The sequence below is a fragment of the Periplaneta americana genome, chromosome 2 (genome assembly GCF_040183065.1).
Source record: "Periplaneta americana isolate PAMFEO1 chromosome 2, P.americana_PAMFEO1_priV1, whole genome shotgun sequence".
Taxonomy (NCBI): Eukaryota; Metazoa; Arthropoda; class Insecta; order Blattodea; family Blattidae; genus Periplaneta; species Periplaneta americana.
In genome coordinates this window covers 29,622,351-29,634,680 of record NC_091118.1, presented here as the reverse complement: position 1 = coordinate 29,634,680, position 12,330 = coordinate 29,622,351, and the positions used below count along the sequence as shown (strand labels likewise).

At 36.0% G+C, this 12,330-nt stretch overlaps 2 protein-coding genes across 2 annotated transcripts in view; one reads left to right on the top strand and one right to left on the bottom strand.

The window, feature by feature from the left end:
- The window catches only part of LOC138691593 (glucose dehydrogenase [FAD, quinone]-like), a 48,379-nt gene extending 42,174 nt beyond the window's left edge, over nt 1–6,205 (bottom strand). The window contains exon 1 of the mRNA XM_069813722.1: nt 6,050–6,205. The gene's annotated coding sequence lies outside the window, so the exon portion shown is untranslated. The remainder of the gene's footprint in view (nt 1–6,049) is intronic.
- Nucleotides 1–12,330, top strand: part of LOC138691605 (uncharacterized) — a 158,126-nt gene that overhangs the window by 85,561 nt on the left and 60,235 nt on the right. The gene's annotated exons all lie outside the window — the stretch shown is intronic.

Sequence of the window (12,330 nt, the reverse complement as noted above, 5' to 3'; positions counted from 1 at the left end):
TTGTTTTACAGACAATAACAAACAGAAAGAAGCCATATAAAAATAACGACATAAAATTTCACGTTCCGTTTGAAGTTTGTGCACCAATGTTTTCTTAATCCAACAGGCTGCTTATTCCTCCTAGCATATCTAGCGCTTAATGCCCGCGCACGACGTCAAGGTCAGAAAAGTGCGCTTGCTTTGACATCACTGATGTACTTCATAGTTTCATCTGGTATTATATGACGTTATGGCTGAGATACCTATTGTTATTTGTTTTTATTTGTAACATTAGGCCATAACTGACCGAGTACATATAAGATATCGCGCTCAGAGGAGTGGAGTTCGGGGTTTGGGGTGGCCTACAAACCACAAGTCTCGCTAAAGATGTTGCTTTGCTAATTAGTCAGTATGGATTCTTGTGAACTACACAGAACTGTTACCTATTAAGTATATAAACTTCTCAGTGGTTACATCGTGTGTCTAGAGTGATGTGTTATAATTGTGAAGTTATTTTCATTCATTTAAGTAGGTACGTTTTTCCTCCCTGTGTGGTGTGGGAGGTTATCTAAGCTTCACTTTATTTTGTAATGTAGGTTGCACATTAAAATAATGCGTTCAGTTATATATGCTATGTTAGTCAGAACGCGAAATCCGTCAAAATCCGAAGTTTCTAGGAAATTCTAGTTCTGACAAAGCTCTTTAGGAAATTCTAGTTTTCGCTAACGTAATTCAGTTATATCTAGAAATAACTGTGGTTCATAATTGTTAGTAAAAACCCGTTGTAACGATTTTAGAACGCGAAATCCGTCAAAACCCGAAGTTTTTAGGAAATTCTAGTTCTGACAAAGCTCTTTAGGAAATTCTAGTTTTCGCTAACGTAATTCAGTTATATCTAGAAATAACTGTGGTTCATAATTGTTAGTAAAAACCCGTTGTAACGATTTCAGAACGCGAAATCCGTCAAAACCCGAAGTTTCTAGGAAATTCTAGTTCTGACAAAGCTCTTTAGGAAATTCTAGTTTTCGCTAACGTAATTCAGTTATATCTAGAAATAACTGTGGTTCATAATTGTTAGTAAAAACCCGTTGTAACGATTTCAGAACGCGAAATCCGTCAAAACCCGAAGTTTTTAGGAAATTCTAGTTCTGACAAAGCTCTTTAGGAAATTTTAGTTTTCGCTAACGTAATTCAGTTATATCTAGAAATAACTGTGGTTCATAATTGTTAGTAAAAACCCGTTGTAACGATTTCAGAACGCGAAATCCGTCAAAACTGGAGGAAATCTAGTTTTCTCTTACATAATTCAGTTACATCTAGAAATAACTTATTACCAGAAAGACTTAGGAAATCGATACTTGTATATGAACATTATTATTACTATTGTCCTTGTCGTTGTTGTTGAAACATAAAATAGTTTTATTACTGAAATAATAATAATATGTTATGGGATGCTTAAACATCATTATTGTTTTTGTTATTCAATTACGAATAATTATGTTACAGAACTCAATATTATTATTTTTGTCTCACAAATCACTTGTTGCGACAAGGCATGCTATTGTGACATTTATAGTCGCGACGCTGTTATTCCCGGCGTGACTCCTCCTCTTTGCTTACGTCTTAGGAAACCAAGGCTCTATAAAGTCTAGGTAGGTAGTATCGTTCGCCATGTTTGTTCTTTTGTTGCCGAACTACCAGACGAGGGATCTATTTGCCACACCGTTAAACATTATCATGTCGTAGCTCCTATTATAATAAATCAAACGCACTGTAATTCAGCAAATAATTGAGCGGCAAATAACGTCCTCATGTGCTTTCTGCGAACACCAACGAAAGAGCCAAAATGGCGGGCGATTATATTAAGTATTTATCCGGCCTTAGGAAGTGCATGAGGTCTTCTTCAGCGAATCACAAGACGGACACGTTTAAATGTAGCCGACCTGCAACGTGATTGGCTGCCGGAAATTAGAGCGACGGGACTTTTTTTATAGTGTGCAGACAATTTTATTTTTCACACACAAACACCACTTCGAAACACAGTTTTTTGAGGAATGCAGAGTAGAGTTGAATGAAAGTATTCAGTAATATAGCACCTACGAAAATACTGCATGCTGATCTCTGAATGCCATTAAGGCGTTTAGTTGGCGTTTGTGGACTTATGCCCATACTTGACAAAAGTGTAGATCATAAAGTATTTAACAAATGAAATAAGAGCTTGAATTGTACACGAATCTGGCTTTCGAAACTAAGATAAAAGAACACAAATCTCTGAAATACCGGTGTTTGTTTTCAATAAGTAGAGTGATTTGTGTCAGAGAATGTGGATGACACCACCGTCATATGACATCCGCCCGCTTCTCTCTTCACTGAGAACAATGTGGGAAGGCGTTGACCGTACAGACACGGCCCATTGCTATCACACTGCATGGCTAGTGAAGGGAAAACAGTGTAGGCCTATCATGGATTGCTGCTGTAACCTACTTGAGTACTTTCTTTACATGTATACATTGTTAAGAAGTTGTTGTCCATTACTGAATGACACTTTTAGACTGCGGAAGACATATACTAAATACGATGTGATGGTGATTGGCGATAATGAAGGCGTGGTGGAGTGACAAATTGAGAAAGTGCAATTGTTAAAATAAAATGTACTTCATAGCTGCTTTTCGTTTCAACGGAAACGAAGAATAAGAAAAGGAATGTGGCACAGAAGAGAACAACATGAAGGAGGCAACAAAGAACAGCAAGACGAAGAAAACAACAAAGAATAACAAAAAATCAACAAAGAACAAGACGAAAAAACCAACAAACAATAACAAGATGAAAAAGCAACAAAAAACAAGACGAAGAAAACAACAAAGAATAACAAAAAATCAACAAAGAACAAGACGAAGAAAACAACAAAGAATAACAAGACGAAAAAAGCAACAAAAAACAAGACGAAGAAAACAACAAAGAATAACAAGACGAAAAAGCAACAAAAAACAAGACGAAGAAAACAACAAAGAATAACAAAAAATCAACAAAGAACAAGACGAAGAAAACAACAAAGAATAACAAGACGAAAAAGCAACAAAAAACAAGACGAAGAAAACAACAAAGAATAACAAAAAATCAACAAAGAACAAGACGAAGAAAACAACAAAGAATAACAAGACGAAGAAAGCAACAAAGAACATGATGAAAAGGCAATTAAGAACAAAATTAAGAAGAAGGCAACAAAGAACAACATGATGAAGAACACAACTAAGAACAACATGAATAAGAAGGCAACAAAGAACAACATGATGAAGAAGGTAGCAAGACGAAGAAAACAACAAAGGATAACAAGAAAAAGTAAAAAAAGAACAACATGACGAAGAAGACGGCAAGACGAAAAAGGCAACAAATAACAAGACGAAGAAGACAACAAAGAATAACAAGAAAAAGGCAACAAAAAAACAGCATGATGAAGAAGGCAGCAAGACGAAAAAGGCAACAAATAACAAGACGAAGAAGGCAACAAAGAATAACAAGAAAAAGGCAACAAAAACCATCATGATGAAGAAGACAACTAAGAACAACACGAAAAAGGCAACTAAGAAAAACATGATGAAGACGACAACTAAGAACAACATAAGGAAGGCAACAAAGAACAACATGACGAAGAAGGCAGCAAGACGAAAACAATAAAGAATAAGAAGAAAAAGGCAACAAAGAACAACATTATGAAGAAGACAACTAAGAACAACATGAAGAAGAAGACAACAAAGAACAACATTATGAAGAAGACAACTAAGAACAACATGACGAAGACAGCAAAGAACAAAATGACGAAGAAGGCAACAAAGAACAGCATGACGAAGAAGGCAGCAAGACGAAGAAAACAAAGAACAACATGAAGAAGACAACAAAGAACAACATGAAGAAGAAGGCAACAAAGAACAACGTGACGAAGAAGGCAGCAAGACGAAAAAGGCAACAAATAACAAGACGAAGAAAACAAAGAATAACAAGAAAAAAGCAAAAAAGAACATGATGAAGAAGACAACAAAGAACAACGTGAAGAAAAAGGAAACTAAGAAAAACAAGACGAAGATTGCAACGAAGAACAAGAAAACGAATAGGATAGCAAAAACAAGACAAAAAAGGCAACAAAAACAATACGAAGAAGGAAACAAAGAACAAGAAGACAAAGAAGCAACAAAAGACGAGAGGAAGGTGGCATCGAAAAATAAGACAAAGAAGGCAACAAAGAAAAACAAAACGAATGAGGCAGCAAAGAACAAGACGAATAGGGCAGCAAAACAATACGAAAAAGACAACAAAGGACAAGATGAAGAAGGCAACAAGCTCTAAAAGATGGAGACAATGAATACGAAGACGAAGAAGGTGACAAAAACCAAGAACACGACAGAGACGACGAGAAGAATAGCAAATATATTTCATGGAGAACGTTACGGTGCACAGCGCGAACAGTTGTGAGAAATAATGACGTGCAGGGGTACACGCCTTGGAACAAGAAAGCTGCAGAGCATCACGCTCCGTAAATTCACACTTTTTCGATCGTCACCCCTCGAGGTGACCTCCATCGTGTGAGGTCACACCGTCACGCTGTAACTTACTGAACCCGTGCGGCACTTCTTGTGTACAGCGGCGGAGGAGAAAGTTTTGACATGAAGGGAAGTGCGAGTCTCAAGATTTTGGCGGAAGTGTACATTTTTAACATTCCTGACTCCAAACAACATACAGTGAAACCTGTCTAAAGCGGCCATCTGAAGTTACCTCGTAAAATGGCCGTTTTATCAGGTGGCCGCTTGATTAAGGTTGCGGTTTTTTATGAATACTGAATTTCACTGACTTTTTAGTACTGTGCGCGTACAACACTCGTGCATATTAATGTCAGCCTCTTCCATTCTTGCAACTAGCCTTTTCAAAACTCAATTTCTTCGCCCTCGCACACTTGAATCATTCGTACACCGGGGACAAAACAACTAGAGGCTTCAGTGACGTCACTACAGAAGAGCCCACTCACAACAGAATTGTTCGTTTCAATACAAACTGAAAATGTTGACCACTTACTTTCACTGATCCACCTGCGCTCTCACAATACAATAACTCCCGTTCAGAAAATGTTTTGCAGCTGAATGGTACCGTACCTGCTAGTGCGGGAGGAGGGGTGGTCGGACCGCTTAAAAGTAACGGCCTCCAAGCTTCTAGATGTTCTGTCTCCAGTGTAAACGAAATCGTTCACATTACTAAACACAGATTCTCTCTTCTTTTTTGGCCACCATGCATATTTTCCTCCCATTCTTTTAATATTTCATCTTAATTATACAGTGTATTTGTGTCCTTCCACATTTGAATATTTCTGCAATTTTTTTCGCAGATGTTCCTTCTCACTCTCTTCAATCATTTTTCGTCTCACCTCTAAACTTAATACCACTCTAGATTTATTGTTAGGCATGATTTCTCTCTCAAACTAACGTCACAGTTCCTCTGAATCAACTGAATGAAAAGAAGAAAAATTCGTAAAAGCTGGTCCAAATAGAAAAAGATGGAAAGAGGAGAAAAAAAATTCGAATGGTTAACTACTGACCTAAAACATACTGTGACATTTTCGATAGAAAACGTCCGGTGTTTCAATCCTTTAAAAACGAGTAAGAATTTATAGCTGTGCAAGGCCGGAGTGGAAAGTGACAAAAGAGTCATAAAACAGTAACCAACTAACCCCAAGATATGGAGGGTGTACTGTTGTACACTTAGCTATTGTACTCGTGATATTGCTCCTTGTCCTCCAACCATCGAAAAAATAGGTCAGACAGTATCCGTGAAAAAAATTTTTGTTGGACAGTGACCGTTATAGTCAGGTTCCAATCCAAACAGACTTCGGCCGCTGGCCGAAGCATGAGGTGGCCACTAAATAAAGAGACAATTTGTATTGATCTTATGGCAAATCCAATTGGTTCCAGAGAAAATTGGCCTTTTGGCCAGGTGGCCGTTTAAATGAAGTGACCGCAAAGGCAGGTTTCACTTTAATCTAAAACCATTAGATCATCGAGAACTGTAAAGAATGCATTGTACTCACCTTTCCGTAAAATGAGCGTTTAATGAGGTGCAACTTGATAATGAACTGATGTCGAAACCTCCTTTCAAAGTACTCACAAAGATCTTGACTGCAGAAGCATAAATGCAAAAAAATTAGCTGCTCGCACGTAGGCTTCTACAAGGTTGAGGAAATGAACTTGCTTCTTGTTAGAATATTATCGCAAAATTGAGTAGTGCCTAGCCTTGAATAGATAATGCTGAGTTGTCGAAGTGTGTCAAGTACACGACATAATAATAATAATAATAATAATAATAATAATAATAATAATAATAATAATAATGTTTTTTTCTGGCAGAGTTAAGGCCATGAGGCCTTCTCTTCCACTCAACCAGAGGATAAACAGGAAATAAGATAGGTGTCCGTGATATGACCATGCTAAGGTTTGAGAATTTTTCTAGCCGCCATTTTGAAAAAAAATGTAAACCACTTTTTTCTTACTCGTTCTCAGTCTAATGGACTTTCTTAAAACAATTTCCTTTCCCCATAAAAATAGCTTTAATTGTCCAAGAAGTCCCAAATTCCAAAAGTCTACCTAGTGGCCATATCAGGAACATGTGCACATGATATGGCCACCCCTTGTTCCATGTTCTACAAATCGTGATTGTGTTCACTTTGATAGCGCATTTGTGCTAAAATTAAATAATTTTGGTGTAAAATGAATAAACATGACACTTAATATTCTTTTTTATAATTCAAAAGTGTAGTCAAAACAGGTTTTTACATAAAAAAATAAGTTTTTTTTCTTAAAGTATAAAATTTTTGCGTAATCCCAGCTATAAGGCATGTAAATTTGTCTGGTGAAAAAATAAAAGTGAAATGAACTTGATATGACCATGGTGCATTTGATATGGCCATATCAGGAGCAGGTAAGCTTTCACGAAAATCGTTTGATTATGAACAACTCGTAAAAGATACGCCATCATCGACAACACCAATCAACAGAGCATTAAAAACTGAATGGAGTACTATGGTTTTCATGAGACAAGTCTTTGAAAAACATGCATAAAACAAAGGAGACTTACCAGAGTAAAATAAGAAAAAGAGGTCACATGAAAACCGCAAAACAGGCAACTGACGCCATATTGCTCAACCTGACTGGATGGAAAACGATCAAGTGACATACCAGGATGCCCTTTCACTGGATGCTGCTGCAATTTAGCGGTTTTTTTTGGTTAACTAACTCACAATAGGGGGGTGGCCATATCAGGAACATGGCCGTTACAGGAGCACCCACCTTACATGGTAATATGATGTTAGTACAACAGAAAGTTATAGGTATACCTAAGACAAGATCTAAACTGAAAAAATATGCATAAGCCAGAAGATTTTTCGAACTTAAATACCTACTTAAACGAATTTGACAGACATTGTTGTTTTTAGATAAGTTACTAGTAAATTAGGTTACTTTTTATTCTACACTTATCACTTTTAAAACAATGAATTATTAGTATTAGTATTTAGTATTTATTTATTTAACTTGGTAGAGATAAGGCCGTCAGGCCTTCTCTGCCCCTCTACAAAGAGATTCCAACTACAATATGAACAATAAAATTACAATTAGTATTACATTTATAATTACAATTACAAATAACATTACAATTAGTATTAAATTTACAATTACAATTACAATAAAATCAAAATACGAAACATATGTATATTATTTTATTTTATGACGAGCGTTTTCGCTTTGCGGCATGATCAGGTTTCATGTGAACATAACAGGAACACATTATAGAATATCTGGTTGACAACATACAATATGCATAAATTAAAACACTGCGACATAGACTAGAAACTCTGGTGATTTTTAGGAGCATGTCAAAATTTAGGCCTATATGTGATTTATGAGGATTTGCTCATCTTTGTTCAATATGGAAAAGTAGAAATATAGAAAATATTATACACAGTGAATATGTATTAAATGTTTGATAAAAAGTTAAAATACAATTAAAAACAGTTTTAAGAACACATACTGAATAAATTAATTGTAGTACATGGTTGTTAAAATTACATCTGTGTTAATGCTGACAATTGCTATCAGTTGTCTACAGTCAGAGATCTAGTGTATATCGTTGTTGTTCCTGCAATAACTCCTGTGACATATTTATCGATTTTCATATTTTTGCTCTATTAAATAACTTAAATAGTGATACAGCAAATAATCAAATCTCCTATAAGTAATTATATTTCTTTGTTTCAAAAATGTAAGAATTCACAGTCTCCTATGTACGGCAGCCATACGATGTTAATAGTAATATGCGTTACACGAGCGGTATGTTGAAGTTTTCATGTTCGAGGAAAAGTTTGAAAAAGCGAAACGTAGTTGAGCTTTTTAATTTCCGGGAATTGAAAGAAAACATACCGCTCGTGTATCGTACATTATTTTGTGCGAAGATCGTTTATTACATACCTGAAAGAGGAATTTCTAATTAGTTGCAATGAAATCTCTTGGTTTCTGTTCAATGACGACAAATTTGCAAAACAAAAATATCTATCTTCAACATTGTTGCTTTAAAGTGTTTTCTGTGTTTACTATACTCCAGCATCCCGTGATATACGTCTGTCCTTTTTTCCCCCAGTCTATAAATGCGAACTTAAAACAAACGGTAAGGTTATGTAATGATTTAGAGTTTACTTAATTTTGCAAATATTTAAAAACAATAATTAACATTGCAATTTAGGTGAAATTGCAGTGGTAAGTTTCCAATTTATAATTATTACTATATTGAACGTCTCTAAAAATAATATTGTGACAGCGACGTGAGAATCGAACTCACGACCAGCGTCCCGCATGAAAGCAGATCGCACAGGCTGCACGGAACATTGAGTGACGTCGCGCGGTGGAGAGAAGAGAGAGGGTGTATTACGTCACGCGACGAGTTTGCGCGCGCATCTGGTGCTGGTAGAGAGGAGAGGGCTCTGGATTTCTCTGGAATGCCATCTCTAGAGACGGATGGAACCTTCGAGGTTACGTCACTGTGGTTATAAATTACGGTCGCGAAGGAACGACAGCAGTTTTTTTTCTGAGTTTTCAGTTATTCAGTCAGTGAGAAAGCCAGAGCAAGGAAGCCAGTCTTGTGTACCGGAGTTCGACTCGAGTGTGCGTCCGCATCTGCGTCAGCATCCGAAGGCCTGAGTTCGAGTGCAGTGGACCGCAGTTGGAGGGACCTGAGTTCGAGTGCAGTGGACCGCAGTTGGAGGGACCCGAGTTCGAGTACAGTGAACTGTCTCTGAAGGTCTGTGGTTCGAGATACTGTGAACTCGAGTGACTGAGATAGAAGAACTGTGAACTGAGAACTGGTAGTTCTGATTTGTAAATAGTGCTTTGTAAATATTAGTTAAGATTAACAGTTCATTGTTGTGCGTAATAGTCCAAGTAAATTATCATTGTCGTCGGTGGAGTGCTATAACGAATACTGTGTTGAGTGAGGATCCAATTGTTGACGAGAGCGTTTAAGGCGAATTGTAGAAAGGAATTATTGTTGTGACGAATAAATTACATTGTTGTTACTAATAAAAGTCACAATATGTTAAAAGCCTAAAGGAGTAAAATCAATATGTCACTTAAGCGGTAAGAAGAGGGAAATTGTTATGTTTGTTAGGTTGGGAATACTGAATGTGGAATTTTAGATTTTCCGCGGATTGGTTTTGTGCGGAAACCAAGCAAATACGCACGATCTCGCACACATGTGTTTTTCTTCCTACTGTAAAATTGTATATTTTGTACGTAGGAGTTATTGCAGGAACGACGACGATATGTATTTTAAAATTGTCAACATTAACACAGATGTAATTTTAACAACTACTACCTACTACAATTAATTTATTCAACATATGTTTTTAAAACTCTTTCTAATTATATTTTAACTTTTTATCCAACATTTAAGACATATTCACTATGTATAATATTGTGTATATTCATAGTTTTTCCATATTGAAAGTGATGAGCAAATACCTCATGAATCACATATAGGCCTATATTCTGATATGCTTCTAAAAATCACCAGAGTTTCTAGTCTATGTCGCAGTGTTTTAATTTATGCATATTGTATGTTGTCAACCAGATATTCTATAATGTGTTCCTGTTATGCTCACATGAAACCTGATAATGCCGCAAGGCGAAAACGCTCGTCATAAAATAATATACCGGTATATTTGAAGGGTTCAGAGCCATAGTGGGCCAAGCGCCATTTATTAAAAACGGAGAAAGCAAGGGTTAAAGTTAAATGAATACCATAGTTTAATGAAGATTGACATATCATTTAGTTTGAATGTGTATACTTTATATTACTTGTTATATGTTTCCATTGAATTATGGTGACTGTTACACTTTTACTACGTCATACTACTTTTGACCAATAAAACGGTACGAAAGGACCTCTTTCAACCAATCATGGCTGCTTATCGCACAATTTTATCGCGTCCCTAGCATTTGTTTAATTTTATCGCGTCCCTAGCATTTGTTTCTTTGTTTGCCAACATTTCAAACTGCGCTGGTCTGGAAGTCAAAAAAAAAAAAAAAAAAATTACAAACCACTCCAGTCGATGCTCAGCAGTTTCAAATATGACTCGCATTGGCATTCAAGAACAAGAATTAATAAAGATCACTGGTCATACCTATGCATCTTCCCTGAAATCCTATTTACAAATAAATGAAGAGCACCATTCGGAAATCCTGAATAAGTTGAGGAATACACCATGTAGGCCTACATCAACGAGTTCCACTTCTTTTACGCACACGTCCAATATAACACCAACTGAACCACCAACCATTAAAACATTCAAATTTGAAAATTGTACATTCAATAATTATTCCTTTTAAAATTATTCATGTTTATTTTTTATGTCATCGTCGTTAATTAAAACTTTTCTAATACTTGTATATATTATTTAGGTTATGTTATAGCTTCTGCTATATGATATTATGGATAGTCACGTATCAGTGATTGTTTAATATTAAGATTTATTGAAAATCATCTGTCAAGTGACGTTGATTAGCTGGGATTCGGATAACTGAAGTGGAATGCAACTGTTTTAATAAAAATGAAACTGAATCAACAAAGCCTTCTTGACTAGTAACACTGCCATCGTGATCTAGATCAAGAAGGCATTGCTAGTAATCGTCTACAGAGTTCAATGAAGATTCCATAGTTGGCACAACTGATAGCAAGATAACAGCTAATCATAACACACTACTGCCATCTAGCATGCATCTAGCGTAATATTTGTAATGTTGAGATGGTACAATAATACATTTGAAGACAGTTGTATTTTCGTAAGTCAATTAATATTTTAGTGTAATGGAGTACTTCGTTACTTCTAATCTTTATATACTTTGTTCTAATCGTGTAATAGTCATTTAAATCCCACTCATGTTCCACTCGCAGATTTATCGATAAAATCAAAACCTCTAGTGATATTACTGTTGATAACTTCATTTTAACCCTTGTTTTAGTAAATGGCGCTTGGCCCACTATGGTGCTGAACCCTTCATTTATACTCAGTGATATAATTCATTGTTTTAAAAGTGATAAGTGTAGACTGAACAGTAAACTAATATAATTAATCTACTTAAACTAGGTGACAAATTAAATTACATGATTACTTTATAAACTAGTTACAATTGTGAATTTTAATTATAATCTGGGACATTGTGCGTTCTAAAATAAGATGTTTTACTTTGGATTTGAAAGCGTTTAAGGTCGGGTAGCCCCTAACATCTGTAGGTAATGAATTCCAAGAACGGATAGTGTCTATTGTAAAAGACGAAGAATACGCGGAAGTTTTGTGGAAAGGGACTGGCAATAGAGTATCGCATCGTGACCGGATATACAGATTATGAAATCGTGATGCGAGGTATTCGGGGGGGGGGGAAGTTGGGGACAACTCGCCACAGAAAATTGGCCACAGAGGCAACTAGCCACATAATTGAAAGGCAATTGGCCATGTACTAAAATTCGCCACAGCTTGTAATATATGAAGGCAATACTCAAATTCGCAACAATTTATATATATATATATATATATATATATATATATATATATATACGTGTATATATTTCTGTGGTAACACAAGACAAATCCAGAAGCTGTAAACTAATTCGGAACTATGGCGGAAGAAATTCGCTTCACAAAATCAGAAAGAGGCTCTGACAAATTAATATATCTTGGCTACATGTACACGAGACTTAGAGAAAATAAGAATGGAGTTGTTTGGCGCTGTGACATGCGTGGCGGGTGTAATTCAACAGTCCCATTAT